Genomic DNA, 21,103 nt, shown 5'->3' with positions numbered 1-21,103 from the left:
TTACCAGGCAATTATACTGTACTTAGAGCATGATGATAACTCAACTGTCAGGTATCGACATAGTTATAAATACAGTTCAATAAAGCTTTACATAAATCGCCATGTAAATAATAAATTTATTAATGTCTTGATATAAAATGGCGATGAATAGCTTGTTTGGCATGATCTAATAAACACCCCCCAAACCCCACCACGCACACACGCACGGAAGCACGCAACACACGCACACACTTGCATACAAAATACAAATTAAATCAACGAACAAACGTGCGAATATATAAAGAGTGAGTGAATGAGTAAGGTTGTGTGCCGCTTATAGCAATATTCGAGCAATATCACGGAGGGGGACACCAGAAATAGGCTTCACGCATTGTACCCATGGAGGGAATCGAACCCATGTCTTCGGCGTGACGATCGGGCGAACGCTTTCACCACAAGGCTACCCTAAACCTTCTAAGAATAAAAAAGAAACCGGTTTGATAATTCAATAATTACATTGACACAAGGCAGAGAATATATGATTGTCAACTTCGTTATTATTAGGAACACCTTCAAAAACCAACATTGACACAGTTTTTATAGGTACCAACGTTACTATCAATCAGCCCCAAACTATTCGCACTCTTATGAAATCGCATGTATATTACGAAATATTTATTTCTAAAGATAAATCCGCTCGTTGAACTCATGTGATATTGATGTCACTTAACACGCAAGTCTCACACAAGCGGTGTTCAGCGGGAGCAGTTTGTTGTTGTAATTGCCATGGAGATGACGTCACGAGGTATTATCCCCGCACTAGCGACACCATAACAAACGCTTCAATGAGCGGGTGCATGTAAACACCGTGTACGATCGGCTTGTGCGCTCGAATTAAATACCCAACTTCACTTCTTACGTCCCGTCTTGGATAATTAGCAACACATTTCGGATAAACCAAGCTTGGAACATCCCATCTTGTCCAGGTAGGTGAGCTATCTTTTGCTAGCGTTGTGTCGTCTGCTACGGGTCGAGTTCCGGTCGATAAGCCATTGAAAATAGAACGTGTTGAATGTGCCGATTTGTATTCTGTCGACTAGATAACAGCTGGTTTGAATAAATGGAGATTATATCCGTTCTTTTTACAATCGATCTGAACTTGATAATATTTCGATGTGTTGTACATTTAGGTAGGTCTGGATTGAGGTATTCGTGACGCACCTGTCGCTATACACGACCTTGACCTTAATAATTTACGGTTCTGTTCGTGAGATGACTTTAGGCTTTGGAACCTGAGTGTCTGTTTAATATATATATTTTTTAAGTATATGTTTTATTAAATTCACATATTAACGAGTGTATGGTTACTAGGACATACCGACAGAACGACAGACATATTTTGTTTAAGTCGCATCTTATTTATATCCGTTTTAATACTGTACTGAGACATGATTGCGAATAGGTACAAGTCACTCTTTCCTGACTTTAATTACAATTACTGATAACTAAACTCTGTATGTGATGTACCGATAGACAAATGTTTTGTTAACTGCTTGTCGTAAAAGGCGACTATGCTTGTCGCAAGAGGCGACTAACGGGATCGGGTGGTCAGACTCGCTGACTTTGCTGATGCATGTCATCGTGTCCCAACTGCGTGGATCGATGCTCAGGATGTCAATAACTGGATTGTCTGGTCCATACTCGATTATTTACAGACCGCCGTCATTTAGCTTGGACTATTTCTGAGTGCGGAGTTGAACAAAAAAACAAAAAACAAACAAAACAAAAATCACCCTTTATACGTCCGTTATAATACAGTACTAGGGCATGAATGTGAATAAGTACAAGCCACTCTTTCCAGACTTTAGTGTATAATTACTCATAACGACACTATGTATACACGTATATGATGTTGGTTGGTTGGTTGGTTTGTTGGTTGGTTGTTTAACGCCGCACTCAGCAATATTACAGCTATATGACGGCGGTCTGTAAATAATCGAGTCTGGACCAGACAATCCAGTGATTAATATCATGAGCATCGATCCACGCAATTGGGATCAATGACATGCATCAACCAAGTCAGCGAGCCTGACCACCCGATCCCGTTAGTCGCCTTTTGCGACAAGCATAGGCACCTTTTACGACAAGCATGGGTTGCTGAAGACCTATTCTACCCCGGAATCTTCACGGGTCGTATATGATATAATGGTATACAGTATCATAGGAAATACCTTTATACCACACATAGCTTATATTACATATAAGGCACTTGTCATTTACTATAGCATGGTGGGTCAGGGAATACGAGGAGGGTCACAAAAATATGACAGTCCCTAGGGGAGAATTATAACAAATAATACACATATTTCGGGAGGGTGATGAAAAAATTGACATTTTATAATAAAATAATATCCTAGTTTCAATCTTGATATCATGGCGATCATTAATCAAACATGAGTGAGTATGGTTTTACGCCGCTTTTAGCAATATTCCAGCAATATCACGGCGGGGGACACCAGAAATGGGATTCCCACATTGTACCCATGTCGGGAATCGAACCGGGGTCTTCGGCGTGACGAGCGAACGCTTTAACCACTAGGCTACCCGACCGCCCCTAATCCAACCTGAAATATAGTGAGTATTGTTTTACATATTACCTAACAGTACCCAGATATGTCCTTTCCAGCCAATACTTATAAGCTAAGATTACATTTATCCGGCCGCAGCTGTTGCCCCGGTTGCGTTTTCTGTGGGGTTTTAACAATGGTGATTCCATTAGTGGGGACCCGTGTGCGGTAACCCTTGCGGAAAATGACGTGTCTAGTTTCAATCCGTCCACGTAGCGAATGCGGACGAACCGTACGGCAGTCCTGGGAATTCCAAGTGATTTGTTTCAAAGTCACTACCCTACGTGTACAGTAAACTACGGTTATAACGAACTCAAAGGGACCACTATTTTTAGTTCGTTATAACCGTAGTTCGTTATAAGCATATTTACAGCATAACTACAGCAAATAGTCGGGACTAAAAAGTAAGTTCGTTATATCCGTCAGTTCGTTATAAGCGTGTTCGTTATAACCGAGGTTTACTGTATTTGAATAGGTAGCCACACATTGAAAAGGTGGATAAACATATTCAGCGTTAGAAATTAGCACCAGTCCTTTTGTCCTTGCAAAACTGCCCAATAGTTAAGGTATCATAAGAACTATAAAATTTGCCGTTTTTAAGTGTTTTGCTATATGTTTATATTATGATAACTTGTGAACTAAACTCTTAGTTTCTATCACTGATATACCCCACCCTATATAGACTATTTTTGTCCCAGAAATAAAATTATCGTATATAAAACAATATACCGACAAATTAGAAATGAAAGTCCAAATGGAGCCCAGGACAATGCTTCACTAGAGATAAGGCGATCTAGACTTGCCACGTCATTCTAGACTTGAGTTGGATTTCTTTTTCCATTTATTCTCTAGGGTCTGAGAACAGCACCGAATACGCACCGCAAACTTAACACGGGCCGCAGCCGGATAAATTAAATCTTAGCATCAGAAGTAAATGGTTATTGGTAAATTGTTGGAATAGATATTATCATCTAGTGTTCGTCATTTCATGCATTTAAGTCATTGTTTACTATAGTGAAACACATGATGATAGGTTCACGTAAGAACATACCGGAATGTTTTCGACATGAGCGTTGATAAGAAAACGTTCCGTACTAAACTGGTTTTGACAGTTGTACCAAGCATTGACATCTTAATTATCTTACCATTTTGATTAATGAAAATTATTTATGTTGGTTAGTTGGTTGGTTTGTTTTGACACACTCAACCAAGAATTCAAATATACAGTAAACTACGGTTATTACGAACTCAAAGGGACCACTAATTTTAGTTCGTTATAACCGTAGTTCGTTATTAGCATATATACAGCATAACTACAGCAAATAGTCGGGACAAAAAAGTAAGTTTGTTATATCCGTCAGTTCGTTATAAGCGTGTTCGTTATAAACGTAGTTTACTGTATTTCATTCTTTGTCTAAGGTTCTAAATCCATATTATTTTAGCCATAGAAAGCCACACAGTAATAATCTTTTACGCGACGTTAAACTCCATTTCACCTCTCTTCATGGCCAACACTGACACAGCTTTGGTCCTCGCTGTGGCGAGGATCGTATCCATGCATGTATACAATAAACTACGGTTATATCGAACTCAAAGGGACCACTAATTTTAGTTCGTTATAACCGTAGTTCGTTATAAGCATATAAACAGCATAACTACAGCAAACAGTCTGGACAAAAAAGTAATTAAGTTCGTTATATCCGTCAGTTCGTTATACGCGTGTTCGTTATAACCGTAGTTTACTGTATTTGTATATTTGATCGTCCACGTGTGGATTATATCAAATTACGATGATCGATCTATTAGACAAGGTTGGGGTGACATAGCTTGTAGGTGTATATTTCGGTTTGTGTAATCAGCTGTATCTAACATCTACATCGGGATAAAACCCGCACGTGCACGGACGATGTAATGACGACAGACGTAGGCGTTGTAGGTGCTTTACGTGTCTCTAATCATCATTTGGCCATTGGCAACTACATGTATGTTAAAGTATCCAGCATACAATGATTGTAATGGAAGCCGGATCTCCTCAATGAGGAGATAAAACTAGGTTTTGGTAGCGTATATACTCCCAAAACGTTAAGGCGATGCGACGTTAAAGTTAAACTCACTCACTCACCCATTAAGGACCACCCGATTCTTTCATATTACAGTAAACTACGGTTATAACGAACTCAAAGGGACCACTAATTTTAGTTCGTTATAACCGTAGTTCGTTATAAGCATATATAGAGCATAACTACAGCACATATTCGGGACAAAAAAGTAAGTTCGTTATATCCGTCAGTTCGTTATAAGCGTGTTCGTTATAAACGTAGTTTACTGTATTGCTAATCAGGAAGGCATGACAGATTAACTACAGTAATATAAAAGAAATGTGGTCCTTAACTCTTTTTAATTTGTAGACAAACGATATATATCTATTTCCGTGCCATATTTGTCCCGGTGGTGTTTTCCCAGCATACTATTCTTATCATGGTGCTCTAGTCTAGATTATAATTGTTGATTGTATCTTAATTCTATTCCGAGTTTCATGTATCAGAGAAAACAAACTGAATGTTTTACCATAACGGGTTTTTGTCTGGCAACAACAATACAGTACACTACGGTTATAACGAACTCTAAGGGACCACTAATTTTAGTTCGTTATAACCGTAGTTCGTTATAAGCATATATACAGCATAACTACAGCAAATAGTCGGGACAAAAACGTAAGTTCGTTATATCCGTCAGTTCGTTATAAGCGTGTTCGTTATAAACGGAGTTTACTGTATACTGTTTTATGCAAATTGTGTGAGTGGTGGGTGCTGCATGTAGGGCAGGACATGGTTACCCTTTTCACGAACACCAGGTGTCATCACTGATTTCCAGTGATCCATTCGTATGTTTTTCACCTCTATTTGCCTTTTACGCTCAATGAAATCTGTTTGACGTTTTACATTTATCCCAAATGCTCGCGTATTCTAACGCAACACCAATATGGTATCAATCGTCCTTTGACATATCAAACAGTCTTCGGTGTGACAAGCAAACGCTGTAACCATTATTTAAGAAAGCAGGTAAGACAAACGCATGAAAATTGATTATTAAATGAATACGCTTGAATGAACACAATTTGGGGACAAGGATTCTGTACTGTGAAGTCTGAGGTAGTCTAAGTGTATATTAGATACCTCTTACTCTAATTTAGAAACGAACGCTTTCAAATTTCACATTATGTTTATCTCCTTTTTCTACCATGGCATTTAAAAATGCTCCATTCTGACGGTGGTTGGTATCGTTGTTATTGCCAGAGCGTTATGTGCCGTATCACTTCGATACTAATTATAGTGACCGCCTCCGTGGTCTAGGGGTAGAGTGTCCGCCCGGAGAGCAGAAAGGTCCGGGGTTCATTCCCCGGCCGCGTCATACCACTGGACGTTATAAGATGTCTTGTGTTACCCTGTCTGGCGCTCGGCATTAAGGGGCTAAAACTGGTCGGCTCAGAGTCAGTATACTGTGTCTTAGTGGGGTATTCATGTTAAACTGCGGCATCGTATCTCAGTGAGCTTGCACTATAAATTGGCATCAGTCTGGACTAGTATAAGCAGCCACACACACGCACACGCACACGCACGCACGCACGCACACACGCACACACGTCGCTATATAAGTGCAATAATCTTGGATGCGACGTTAAACCCAATTTCACCTCATCTCACTAATTATAGTCCTGGCACAGAGGCACAACGCGTTTATTATTTCTCATTGTAATACAACCTAGATAAAATATAATTAAAGTAGGGGTTGTAGTATTTATTACATATCCCTGGATCAATAAATGCAATAAATACTACATCCCATACTTTATATAATATGCTGTTGTACGCTTTGTTTTCCTAATAGCACAAACTGGTTCTAGAGGCTTTCAGTAATAATCTCATTCCTGGATTTGATGTTAATGATGACAAACTGTGATATTGATTTCAAACTGTTCTCAAACATACAATTCAAATAGAATAGCTATGCTGAGTGCGGCGTTAAACAACAAACAACAAACAAACAAATAGAATGGACTGAGGGAATGTTGTTTAACGCTTCTGTCAGCAATAGTCCTGATATAATTATCACGGCGGAATGTGAAAACAACGTTCGTTATAACCGTAGTTCGTTATAAGCATATATACAGCATAACTACAGCAAATAGTCGGGACAAAAAAGTAAGTTCGTTATATCCGTCAGTTCGTTATAAGCGTGTTCGTTATAAACGTAGTTTACTGTAGATCCTTATACCGTTGTCAAGCAAGACTGCGTAGTGGTCTGGTGCGGATGTCCTTTAAGTCTAGTTTGTGTGTGTTTGAGTGGTTTGAGTAAGCTGCTGTGACTGAAGGACTGGATGTCGGAATGGATGTAGTTGTGTGTAAACAGGATGCTTGTACGAGGGATAATATGAATGTTATTTTCATAATTATTATTAAATGTGGTGTGTTTATAATACTATATATATATAATATTGTTTTTATGAGTCTTTTAGTGTCTCGTAGGCCATGTCTTCTTCTATAACGACTGTCACATCACCGGTTCTAGTTTTAGCCTCTGATACTATTTCTTAAACCCATGATTGATTAAATAAACACTACCTAGTGACGTATAGAAGTAAGGACCTTAAATTGTTCTCGTTAATCTTATGATTCATTTTCTTAACTTACCCCTACGTGGGCCGGACCGTGTCCCCCCATGCTAATATAATACAGTAAAGTACGGTTATAACGAACTCAAAGGGACTACTAATTTTAGTTCGTTATAACCGTCGTTCGTTATAAGCATATATACAGTATAACAACAGCAAATAGTCGGGACCCAAAAGTAAGTTCGTTATATCCGTCAGTTCGTTATAAACGTGTTCGTTATAACCGTAGTTTACTGTACCATTTTCTACTTTTCTTGGATCACTCCATTCTAATACTTAGGCAACATAGGTGAGACCAGTCCCCTAATAATTTAAGAAAAATAAACTTCCACATTACCATATGTAAACTTTAGTACTACCACACATGATCAAATGAAAAACAAATTTGAAAAGCATTGCATGTATTTTATTGATATGGTAAATACAATCGAAACTATCGATATTCCTACCTGAAATAGATACTATTGACAGGAAACTGATTTAACAATCGATTTGTTGACTTTAAGTGCTTACCAATAGCAATATATCGATATTTCGATTTATCGTGACAACCCTAGCCATGGCAGATAAACTTTAGTAACATTAAAATATCGGGTGTTCGTTAACTTCTTTTCAGTAGTATATAAATGCATCCACATTGCTCGTGTTTCGGATTTCTATTGCTGCTTCTCGCTGCCTACTGGGACCCACAGACAGAGCAGGCTTACAATTCAACCCTCCACTCCACTGACCGTAGTCACCTCACTCTCGCACGGGACATATCAATAGTTTAGACAAACATAATATGATGCGATCAGTCGCAAAATAATCTCTTTGTAAGTGATTTTCGACGCTAATATTTACAGAAATAACACAATTGGAAACATCGTAACGTGAATCCATCGTAAATTGTGACGAGATTCCACAAAGCCATAATTAATTCATGCTTCTTTTGGCACTGCCCCAGCTAGTATGTAGCTATATACTCCCGTGAGTGTGGAAATCATATCATCTGACACTGTACTCTTCCATCGTATAGCTCTATCTTGTTTACAGTTGCGTCGCAGTCAATTAAACAGCAGGTCAGTTTTGAGCAGATTGTTGATTTTTCAAAGGTTTGTTTGTTTTGTTTGTTTGTTTGTTGTTTAACGCCACATTCAGCAATGTTCCAGCTGTATGACGGCGGTCTGTAAATAATCGAGTCAGGACCAGACAATCCAGTGATTGACATCATGAGCATCGATCCACGCAACTGGGATACGATGACATGCATCAACCAAGCAAGCGAGCCTGACCACCCGATCCCGTTAGTCGCTTCTTACGTCGCTTTTTACGGCAAGGATGGGTTGCTGAAAACCTATTCCACACCGGATCTTCACGGATCTCATAATGGTTTCAATGTAAAGAGACTGGCGGAATGCCTTTGGGTAACGTTGGAATTCTAATGGCATATTGTTGGGATACTGAAGTAACACTTTTGAAATACTTTGAGTGAGTGAATATGGTTTTACGCCGCTTTTAGCAATATTCCAGCTATATCACGGCGGGGGACACCAGAAATGGGCTTCACACATTGTACCCATGTCGGGAATCGAACCCGGGTATTCGGCGTGACGAGCGAACGCCTTAACCACTAGGCTACCCGACCGCCCCTGAAATACTTTGAGGATACTTTGAGGATACTGTAGATATCTGAGGATATGCCGCAGATCTGGTGCCTAGTCAGTTAGGGGAATTAAGCTTGCATCACAAACAATCTGTATTCCTTTATAAAAAAAAGACCCGTGAAGATCCGGGTATATATATAACTATAATTACACCAATGTGAGCTTGAATGAATGAGTATGGTTTTTAGCAATATTCCAGCAGTATCACGGCTGGGGACACCAGAAATGGGCTTCACACATTGTACCCATGTCGGGAATTGAACCCGGGTCTTCGGCGTGACGAGCGAACGCTTTAACCACTAGGCTACCCCACGAGCGAACGCTTTCACCACTAGGCTACCCCACGAGCGAACGCTTTAACCACTAGGCTACCCCATGAGCGAACGCTTTAACCACTAGGCTACCCCACGAGCGAACGCTTTAACCACTAGGCTACCCCACGAGCGAACGCTTTAACTACTAGGCTACCCCACGAGCGAACGCTTTAACTACTAGGCTACCCCACGAGCGAACGCTTTAACTACTAGGCTACCCCACGAGCGAACGCTTTAACTACTAGGCTACCCCACGAGCGAACGCTTTAACTACTAGGCTACCCCACGAGCGAACGCTTTAACTACTAGGCTACCCCACGAGCGAACGCTTTCACCACTAGGCTACCCGACGAGCGAACGCTTTAACCACTAGGCTACCCCACGAGCGAACGCTTTAACCACTAGGCTACCCCACGAGCGAACGCTTTAACTACTAGGCTACCCCACGAGCGAACGCTTTAACCACTAGGCTACCCCACGAGCGAACGCTTTAACTACCAGGCTACCCCACGAGCGAACGCTTTAACCACTAGGCTACCCCACGAGCGAACGCTTTAACTACTAGGCTACCCCACGAGCGAACGCTTTAACCACTAGGCTACCCCACGAGCGAACGCTTTAACTACTAGGCTACCCCACGAGCGAACGCTTTAACTACTAGGCTACCCCACGAGCGAACGCTTTCACCACTAGGCTACCCCACGAGCGAACGCTTTAACTACCAGGGTACCCCACGAGCGAACGCTTTAACCACTAGGCTACCCCACGAGCGAACGCTTTAACTACTAGGCTACCCCATGAGCGAACGCTTTAACCACTAGGCTACCCCACGAGCGAACGCTTTAACCACTAGGCTACCCCACGAGCGAATGCTTTCACCACTAGGCTACCCCACGAGCGAACGCTTTAACCACTAGGCTACCCCACGAGCGAACACTTTAACTACTAGGCTACCCCACGAGCGAACGCTTTAACTACTAGGCTACCCCACGAGCGAACGCTTTAACTACTAGGCTACCCCACGAGCGAACGCTTTAACCACTAGGCTACCCCACGAGCGAACGCTTTAACTACTAGGCTACCCCACGAGCGAACGCTTTAACCACTAGGCTACCCCACGAGCGAACGCTTTAACCACTAGGCTACCCCACGAGCGAACGCTTTAACCACTAGGCTACCCCACGAGCGAACGCTTTAACCACTAGGCTACCCCACGAGCGAACGCTTTCACCACTAGGCTACCCAACGAGCGAACGCTTTCACCACTAGGCTACCCCACGAGCGAACGCTTTAACTACTAGGCTACCCCACGAGCGAACGCTTTCACCACTAGGCTACCCCACGAGCGAACGCTTTAACTACTAGGCTACCCCACGAGCGAACGCTTTAACCACTAGGCTACCCCACGAGCGAACGCTTTAACCACTAGGCTACCCCACGAGCGAATGCTTTAACCACTAGGCTACCCGACGAGCGAACGCTTTCACCACTAGGCTACCCCACGAGCGAACGCTTTCACCACTAGGCTACCCGACCGCCCCCACAAGTGTGAGAAACAGTACGGATATCGATACAGAATGAAAGATCGTGAATATATAGGATCCAGTGAGGTAGCCCAATTGTCACTCGTCGTGCTGAAGACCCGGGTTCAATTCCTCACTTGGGTACACTGTGTGTTACCCGCGTAACGTTGCTGAAATATTGCTAAAAGCGGCGTAAAACAAATCTCACTCACTAGTGCATTATATATAATGTTAATGTGTTAATTTTGATATCGCGGTGCAGAGTCTGTTTCGGGTCGCCTATCGATCTATGGTAGACCAGGAGATTTCTTTACTTCTATCGCCAAAAAGGTTAAATTCATAATTCATATGTGAACGAAATATCTCATTACCAGGAAATAAAAAAACACTTTTGATAAAGTTTTGTACAATAAAACATTGCAAGTTGGTGCGTATAAGATGTATCCATGCTCTACAAGAGATAACATTGCAAAACACCGCTATCTCCCCTCATTCAATCAATCGATGAAGTGCCTGAAACAAAACCCACTTAAAACACCGTTAAACCCAGAAAGGATGGTACACAACTTGGTCTGAACTTGACGCAATCTTGCAGTGCAGCAGCGGTAGAACTGTACCCCACGCTGACGTAATGCAAAGCGATGAAATAGGATTTGTCGTACCATGGAACCGGTGACCGTAAATCCATTTAAACACAGTGTCAGTGCATATCAAAATCAGGCAGAAATCTGTAAATGTTAGTTATTCTAAGTTGCAATACGTGCATTCGGGCGTATCAAAACTCGGATTTCCTTGATTTATTTGAAAATAGGAACTGACCATGTGTGAAAAGAGATTATTAGGTGTAACTTCTTCATTTATTTGGATATTTTACATATTATTAATGATTCAGTTTAGAACCTCCTATCCCCGATTATCCAGTCTGGTATATCTTCATTATACAGTAAACTACGGTTATAACGAACTCAAAGGGACCACTAATTTTAGTTCGCTATAACCGCAGTTCGTTATAAGCATATATACAGCATAACTACAGCAAATAGTCGGGACGAAAAAATAAGTTCGTTATATCCGTCAGTTCGTTATAAGCGTGTTCGTTATAAACGTAGTTTACTGTATCATAAAAAATACCCTGGTCCCTATCGGCACCATTTAAAGTGTGACGTCACCTTCTCCATATATCTCGTATAACTGACGCATCACGTCTCTCGCTGATTGTACTAGTCCGGACCGATGCCGATTTATAGTGCTAGCCAACTGAGATACCATGCTGCAGTTTAACATGAATACCTCACTCAGACACAGTATACTGACTCCGAGCCGACCAGTCCTTGTTTTAGCCTCTTAATGCCGAGCGCCAGACAGGATAACAACAAGTACCATCTTTTAAAGTCGTATGACGCGGCCGGGGATCTAGCCACGGACCTTCTGCTCTTCGGGTGGACGCTCTACCACTAGACCACGGAGGCGGTCCGGCTCAAAACAAAGCTATGGCAGCCAGTGGGTCCAGGATGTGAGCCTCGTTGTAAATAACAGACACACCACGCATCAATTTCTTTCCTTTATGGAACATACAGATACACGAGGTGACTGAAGTGCTGTTCAAAGTGATGTTAAAGCAACTACACTGCCGGACAAAAGAAAGTATACACTTAAAAATTAGATATGACCAACAATACGACCGTTATCAAAACGTTGCAATTCTGAAAACAGTCGCCGAAACACTGCAAACTTCCGGTCCAAAACCCGACTATGATACCCGCATCAAATACACACCATCCATTTAAACCATTTCTTGTTTCATTTAAGCCATCATCAAACATGGGCGTATACTTTCTTTTCCTGGTATTTTATGTCCAATGTCACCCATGCTTGCCGTAAAAGGCGACTAATCACTATGCTTGACGTAAGAGGCGACTAACGGGATCGAATGGTGCATGTTGATTTATCCCAAATGCGTAGATCGATGTATATGTTGTCAATCACTTGATTGTCTGGTCCAGACTCGGTTATTTTCAGACCGCCGTCATACAGCTGAAATATATCTGTGTGCGTCGTTAAACAACAAACAAACAAAAACGAACAAACAACAGCCTACACACTGTAGGGTGATAGGAGCCCTTCAAATCAGGACGACAGTGATGCGTTGGTGTATGTTGCAATATGTGTATATCTACCACTACACACGTCCAATGTCTAGCAAACGTCCCATGCTGGCCCCGAAGCACTAGAAGACCGCCTCCGTGGTCTAGTGGTAGAGCGTCCGCCCGGAGAGCGGAAGGTCCGGGGTTCGATCCTCGACCGCGTCATACCAAAAGACGTTAAAAGATGGTACTTGTTGTTACCCTGTCTGGCGCTCGGCATTAAGGGGCTAAAACAAGGACTGGTCGGCTCGGAGTCAGTATACTGTGTCTGAGTGGGGTATTCATGTTAAACTGCGGCATAGTATCTCAGTGAGCTAGCACTATAAATCGGCATCAGTCCGGACTAGTACAAGCAGCCACACACACACACATACGTGCATGCACGTCGCTATATAAGTGCAATAATCTTGGACGCGACGTTCAACCCCATTTCACCTCACCTCACCGAAGCACTAGATGGTCGGTCCTTTGACACCCCGATTCTGTGTGTACTTTGTTAATTGCGTATTTCCGTATAGGGTTGAACGACTGTCAGTCGGTCGTTTCAGCGATGGCACACCCACCCACGCTCGCCTATGCACATACGCGAGCCTGAGAGCACGCACAGACAATTATAGAAAGATAACAATGGGATATGAATGGTGAAGTGATCGTTTGGACAGATTCCCTATGAAGTGACTGTAAATACCGGAAGAGACAATTGCTCTGAAGAAGATGACCTGGTCATCTCAATGTGGAAGACCTGGGTTATGACTCTCTCTTGCCGTTCCATGCCATACGACTACAACCGGTGTTAAACTTCACTCTTAAATGTCCTGCCGTTGTCAATAGCTTAGGCCTTTAAAATATTCGTTTCGGAGCCCTGGTTTACAAACAATAGATTTATTGGTCGAAATAAAAAATATAACACTTATAATATAATGAATTTGGGGTGATTGTGGCAAAATGAAGTTCCTTTAATTTCAAGTCAACTGTTGCATCGATTCCTGTCTTGAACCACGTGTTTTTAAGAACTAAAATTGGAAGAAAAAGGAGATCATCCTCAAAATCTATTCGTATGCCACATTTGTGCACTGTTGGATCTACGGATCCGTATGCATAGTAATTAAAACATAAACACCTTCAGAGAGAGTCGGGGGGGGGGGGGGGGGGGGGGGGGGGCACGGGTGGCCCATTCGTCTAAGGCGCCTCGATTCGCTGTGCAGAGTTGCGTCCCTTGGGCACGCCAGAAACCTATGATTGTGGGTTCGAATCCCGGTTCGCCCCGATTATGTTTCTAGGTTTGTCTGCACCATACCCGTGCTCGTGGGTTTCACCGAAGTGGTAAACGTCTGAGACCTGCATCACTTCGGGCTTTCCTCCCACATTAAGCTGACACGCCGTGATATGACTGGAATACTGTTAAAAGCGGCGTTAAACCAAACTCACTCACTCAGAGAGAGTGAGTTGGGTTTAACGCCGCTTTTAACAGTATTCCAGTTGACACGTCGTATCAGCTTAATGTGGGAGGAAAGCCCGAAGTGATGCAGGTCTGACGTTTACCACTTTGGTGAAACCGACGAGCACGGGTATGGTAGAAACAGAATTGTGGCGGACCGGGATTCGAACCCACAATCATAAGTTTCGGGCGTGCGAATTGTGGCGCCATAGACGACTGGGCCACCCATGCCCCCAAACGCCTTAGGCGGGGCCGTTGTTCATGCACGTCCCAGACTCGATATTTTCAGGACTGCCTTCGTGGTCTTGTGCATAGAGCATCTGTCCGGAGAGCGGTCAGTCGGTGATTCTATCCACGTCCATGTCAAAGACGTTACAAATAGGTAATTGATGTTACCTTGAGTCAGTATACTGTGTCTCAGTGGAATATCCTGTGAAACTGCGGTATTGTACCTCAGTGGGGTAGTTCTATGAAACCGACAAAGTCCGGACTATCACAATCGGCAAAACACACACACGCACGCACGCACACACGCACACACACGTGCATGCACGTCGCAATTTAAGTGCAATAATCTCTTATTCTTAAAACTCCATTTCACTTCTACAATATTTAGAGACCGCTATGATATACAGTAAACTACGGTTATAACGATCACGCTTATAACGAACTACGGTTATTACGAACTCAAAGGGACCACTAATTTTAGTTCGTTATAACCGTAGTTCGTTATAAGCATATATACACAGCATAACTACAGCAAATAGTCGGGACAAAAAAGTAAGTTCGTTTTATCCGTCAGTTCGTTATAAGCGTGTTCGTTATAAACGTAGTTTACTGTAGCTGCTATACTGATGGAGCGGCTCAAAGTACAGTCTGTGCCTTCATTAATTACCAGACAAAAGTGACGCCAATGGGCTGTGCACAATGCTTCAGATGTTCAAGCTGATGTCAGCAATATTACAGTCACAATAACCGTCCAATGGTAATGCAACTAGAATAATATCTAGTCTCTGAAATGAACACATTTTACAGAAAAAAACCAGTTGATAAATTATCTTATTTAAAATATAAAAAGGGGCCCAGAGACTCTTTTCGTTTTCAGATACTGCAGTTATCTGGACTTGCCAAGTTTTAGACTTTCTTGGTCTATATTGGATATATTTGTCAAAATGACAGACAATAATGCAACGTCACACTGCCTTTTGGGTGTAACAGTAACAAGCCATTTATTGTACGAGTGAGACAGAACATTAGCCTGTTTCCTGCTGTGTATCAATGTACGACAGATGGTGAACACAGATGGCGAACACAGTCAAGCTGTGAATTAACTATAACAATTGATAAAAGCAAACGCAGGTACCAAAAGAGCAGGTGTCACATTTCATTCAGGTTTAGTGATCGATACAGGATGGGTATATGACAGTGCATTATCAGGATTTATAACCTTCTATGACGTCATCCTATTACTTTCGCCCATACTTTATGTAATGGGACCTGAGACGATTCGAATCTTTATTGAATAACGTCTTTCTAAATAGATACTTGTTCTTTTGTTTAATATATGAGGGATTTACTTTTGAACATGCTGATCACAGTGGAAGGTCACGTTATATGTGCATAATTGAGCTTCTTACAGCCCTGTAAGAATGCTGGGTTAAATTATATGACAGTCATTACTACAAGTTGACGGATGACAAAGTAGACACAATTTATGGATAACAACGTTTTTATTATCCCCCGCCCAACAAAGTTGGCGGGGGATATAGAAACGGGCTCCGTCCGTCCGTCACGTTTCGTTTCCGGAGCATAATTCAGAAACCGTTCAATATTTTTTCATGAAACTGTGCAGGTCTGTCAAGTACATGCTGAAATGATGCCTTTTGCTATTTAGAAATTTTATTATTTTTTATTTTTTACGTTTCCATGGCAACAAGATGGACTTAGGTTCTGTGAGGTAGGGTTCGTTTCCGGAGTATAGCTCATAAACCGTTCAATATTTTTTTCACGAAACTCTGCAGGTTTGTCAGGTACATGCTGAACTGGTGCCTTTTGCTATTTAGAATTTTTAGAAATTTGTATTTTTTACGTTTCCATGGCAACAAGATGGACTTAGGTTCCAAACTCTTCTTTTTTTACAATTTCCATGACAAGTTCCACCTCGGTTAAAAAAAGGTTAGGGTTTGTTTAGATTTAATTATGTCATAAATTCTGCAACAGGTGTGGGGGATAATAACTCTTGTTATTTACTGTAATGGCGACTTTTATTTACAATTCATTATACCGTTGTCAAGTAAGGCTGAATGATAAACATGGTACAGAATATATAGTAGGTGGAGGATTAACAGTAACAACAATTGCAATTGCCCCCTCAACATCAGCATGGATCGATGCTCATGATGTCAGTCACTGGTTTGTCTGGTCCAGACTCGATTATTTACAGGCCGCCGTCATATAGCTGGAATATTGCTGAGTGCGGCATTAAACAACAAACAAACAAAAACGAACAAACAACAGCCTACACACGGTGGGGTGATAGGAGCCCTTCAAATCAGGACGACAGTGATGCGTTGGTGTATGTTGCAATATGTGTATATTTACCACTACATGCGGTAACTATACGCGGTTACTACAGAGAGTTGCGCAATGTTGTATACTGTCCGCCCTGTTATTGGATCACATACGTTCCGTGATTTCGGTCCCGGTCATCGTGCTATCCAGAGATCTCCGCTCTACAACTATCGTGAATATCATTCTTCAACATGAACAAAGAGACAGACTATTTTCAATGTTTCAAACCATATAATTTTTCTCTTAAAGGAGGTGAGGTGAAATGGGGTTAAACGGCGCGTTCAAAATTGTTGCGCTTATATTTCGAATGAATGCACGCGCGCGCGCGTGTGTGTGTGCGTGCGTGCGTGCGTGCGTGTGCGGGTAGTCTGGTTGTAGAGCGGCCAGGAGAGTGGAAGGTCCGGGGTGCGATCCCCGCCGCATCATACCAAAAGACGTTAAAAGATAGTACTTGTTGTTACCTTGCCTGGCGTCCAGCATTAAGGAGTTAAAACAAGTACTGGTCGGCTCGGAGTCGGAATACCTACGCGCTGCGACCGCCTCCGTGGTCCTGTGGTAGAGCGTCCGCCCGGAGAGCGGAAGGTCCGGGGTTCGATCCCCGGCCGCGTCATACCAAAAGACGTTAAAAGATGGTACTTGTTGTTACCCTGTCTGGCGCTCGGCATTAAGGGGCTAAAACAAGGACTGGTCGGCTCGGAGTCAGTATACTGTGTATTCATATTCTGAGTGGGGTATTCATGTTAAACTGCGGCATGGTATCTCAGTGAGCTTGCACTATAAATCGGCATCAGTCCGGAATAGTACAAGCAGCCACACACACACACGTACATGCACGTCGCTATATAAGTGCACTAATCTTGGAGGCTACGTTAAACCCCATTTCACCTCACCTCACCTCAAAACCCTAGATGATCCTGGTGAACCCCTGTTGATGAGGTATAATTCAAGATAATCTTGGCTGACCAATGTTAGCACAAGTTATACGTCGGTTGACCTCTGGGGTGCGGTGCTCTGGTTAGCATCCACCAAGTGACGTGTTCGTTAAAAATAATGAGTTTCATGTATTGATTCAATCATAAATAAAAACATTGTAATGAATCTATTGATTGTACATATGTATTCTGCTTTGCGACATCCCAGGGAAAGAAACACACTTAATAGATGACACATCGATGCTCATGATATCAATCACTGTATTGTCTGTCCAGACACGATTATTGAAAGACCGCCGTCATATAGCTGGAACATTGCTGAGTGTGGCGTTAAAAAACAAACAAACAAACAAACAACAGTTGACACAACCAACTAAGTCAGCGAGCCTGACCACCCGTGCCGATCCAGTAATTCACCTCTTACAACAAGCATAGTCGCCTTTTACGGCAAGCATGGGTTGCTGAAGACCTATTCTGCCCCAGTTCCCACAGGGCAGATACAATATCTGTAAGCATGTGATAAAGAGCAGCTTCTGGGTCCAGTTCACTCAATAAAAAAACGTATGTCTAGACAGAACGCAATACTGCATCATAAAGAAGTAATTCCGATATCAGATGTTTAATCTGGTGCTCGTCTCCACCGCAGGAATTGAATATAATCGGAATAAAGCCTTATTCCTACATGCATTCCCTGGCGACCCGTGAAGATCCGTGGCAGAATAGGTCTTCAGCAACCCATGCTTGGTCTTTAAAGGCGACTATGCTTCTCGTAAGAGGCGACTAACGGGATCGGGTGGTCAGGGCAGCTGACTTGATTGATGCATGTCATCGATCCCAGATGCTTGGATTGATGGTTATGGTGTCAATCACTGGATTGTCTGGCCCAGAATCGATTATTTACAGACCGCCGTCATATAGCTGGAATGTTGCTAAGAGCGGCGTTAAACAACAAACCAACCAACCAACCATTCCCTTGCATTGGCATCAATGGGCAACTCATTGATTTCACAGGAACAAATACATCAGCTAAGTAATTCATTGCTACTGTCCCATCACCAGATTTCAGAGCACATTACAGTTGTTTTGTCCACTCATGTTGCCATGGCTGACGATGATAACCCTGCCCCTCAACCCGCCGTCGTCTCTCTGTAAACACCCTCTGTATCACGACTGTTGGTGGACATTGCGACATGCAGGGTTAAAGCACTTAAGGTAAGGAGGTAGCGGTATTGCAGGCCGGTGCTATAAATGATGTATCTTATAGCAGACGGGTCTTCATTAGTGGCGCGAACACGCAGAACTGGTATTGATTGGTATATTACACAGAATGGGTTTTGATTGTTGGTTGTTTCACGCCGCTCTCTGAATTATTTGATGGCAGAGTGTACATAATCGAGTATGGATCAAACGATGGTAGGGACACGTGGGTCGAGTGATATTATTCGCTGATCGCTAAGTAGTGGGGGATATAACAGGTTATATTGTTCAACAGATGACATAAACACAGAATTGAGCATGGTCGGACGCCTTGTCATAACTTAGAAAACAACTTTAGTCACGATCCAAGATGGCGGCCAATTTCCTTTGAAGATTTCATATTGTGAAATGAACACAGAATGGTTTTGGTTTCTGCACAGGGCTCAATTTGGACATATAAATATTTGGCTACCACTCTTCACGTCCTGTCGAAATTACCATTTGCAATTATGTAGGTTTGGCAACGCAATTATGTTGTAAAATATGATAATGTGTAACGTCATAACTCGTGATCAACTCGTGTTATTCCGGGACAAGCCGAATAGCGACTCGTGCCCCTCTCGTGGCCATTTTTGCGACCGGGTTCCGTCTTAGCGCAATCGGGCACATACCTTTAACAATTGTCAACTCGTTGCGTTATACATTTCCCCATATATTATATATATTTCAGGTGCAATTTAAAGCACATCGGGACGTACGGAATTATACAGTATGATTGAACACATTTAACTGTGTCTTGGGTATATTTTTAGATGCAAGACATAAGTAAAATCAATGATTATTTCTGAGGGATTATTTGACAAATAACTCGAAATCATACGCGCATTGTGATTGCTTTGTCGTTTTCTCGCCGATGACATTCATCGATAGGGGGACGAGTCTTCTTCCAGGTTACGGAAAGGGGCGAGTGGTGAGGAATGGTTTGTTGTATGTAAATAATTAAGGGCCAAATAAAGCAGTGATTGACATGAGCAGTGATCTACGCTGTCGGGGTACGCTGACAAGTCAGCGGTGGCATGGGGTAGCCTAGTGGTTAAAGCGTTCGCTCTTCAGGCCGACGGCCCGGGTTCTATTCCACATTGTGTATTTTATATGACTCTTCCGCCGTTGCGGACGAGTTTCATTATATTTTCGCTATGGATCATTTAATTTTTATTATTATTATCATATGTACCACAAAAAAAATTAAAGTTTCTAAACATATTTACATTTTAACGCCTATTTTGTACTTTCAATTTTAAAAAAACGCTTTCGGGTCTCGAGATGAATTTCCAAGATGCAAATACTCGATAAAATCCCGGAAATAGACACACACATAGTATTTATCTTCTAATTCTATCCCGGATCTTCACGGGTGTATTTGAATACACACACACTCTCCCTCTCTATCTGGTCGGGTAGCCTAGTGGTTAAAGCGTTCACTCGTCACGCCAAAGACTCGGGTTCGATTCCCGACATGGGTACAATGTGTGAAGCCGTGATATTGCTGGAATATTGGCGTAAAACCATACTCACTCACTCACTCACTCACACTCTCTCTCTCTCTCTTTCTCTCTCTCTCTCTCTCCTCTTTCTCTCTTCTCTCTCTCTCTCTCTCTCTCTCTCTCTCTCTCTCTCTCTCTCTCTCTCTCTCTCTCTCCACGGCCCCCTTGTCTTCACTATCCAGGAAGGTGGCGCTAGTGGATCCATACAATGTAAGATCGCGACTTAATCAAATGGAATCCATTTGCAGAAAAACCCACAGCAGGGACACATAAAGATTGAGTGGGAATCACCATCCATGTCGCGTAATATTTTGACGGAATATTCTGTTCGGAAAATAGATCGTACAGGATTATCGTTGATCGTTGTAGGGATAAGGAGATTGTCAGCCAAGTATGTTTCCGTGTCGTAAATATCATATTAGGAATACAATTTTATTATGCGAGCTTTGGCGAACATAATACACACTTCTTGTTTATAACGAATCAGTTTCGAGAGAATAACAAACGGCAAGAAGT

At 42.3% G+C, this 21,103-nt stretch overlaps 1 protein-coding gene across 4 annotated transcripts in view; it reads left to right on the top strand.

Annotated features, from left to right (window-relative positions):
- Positions 1-795: 795 nt before the first annotated feature.
- The window catches only part of LOC124151630 (putative mediator of RNA polymerase II transcription subunit 26), a 65,343-nt gene continuing 45,035 nt past the window's right edge, over positions 796-21,103 (top strand). For all 4 annotated transcript variants that reach the window (XM_048380869.1, XM_046524195.2, XM_046524194.2 and 1 more), the window contains exon 1: positions 796-965. The gene's annotated coding sequence lies outside the window, so the exon portion shown is untranslated. The remainder of the gene's footprint in view (positions 966-21,103) is intronic.

The sequence above is a fragment of the Haliotis rufescens genome, unplaced genomic scaffold (genome assembly GCF_023055435.1).
Source record: "Haliotis rufescens isolate VD_foot unplaced genomic scaffold, xgHalRufe1.0.p SCAF_33, whole genome shotgun sequence".
NCBI lineage: Eukaryota > Metazoa > Mollusca > Gastropoda > Lepetellida > Haliotidae > Haliotis > Haliotis rufescens.
This window is presented reverse-complemented; position numbering and strand designations above follow the sequence as displayed.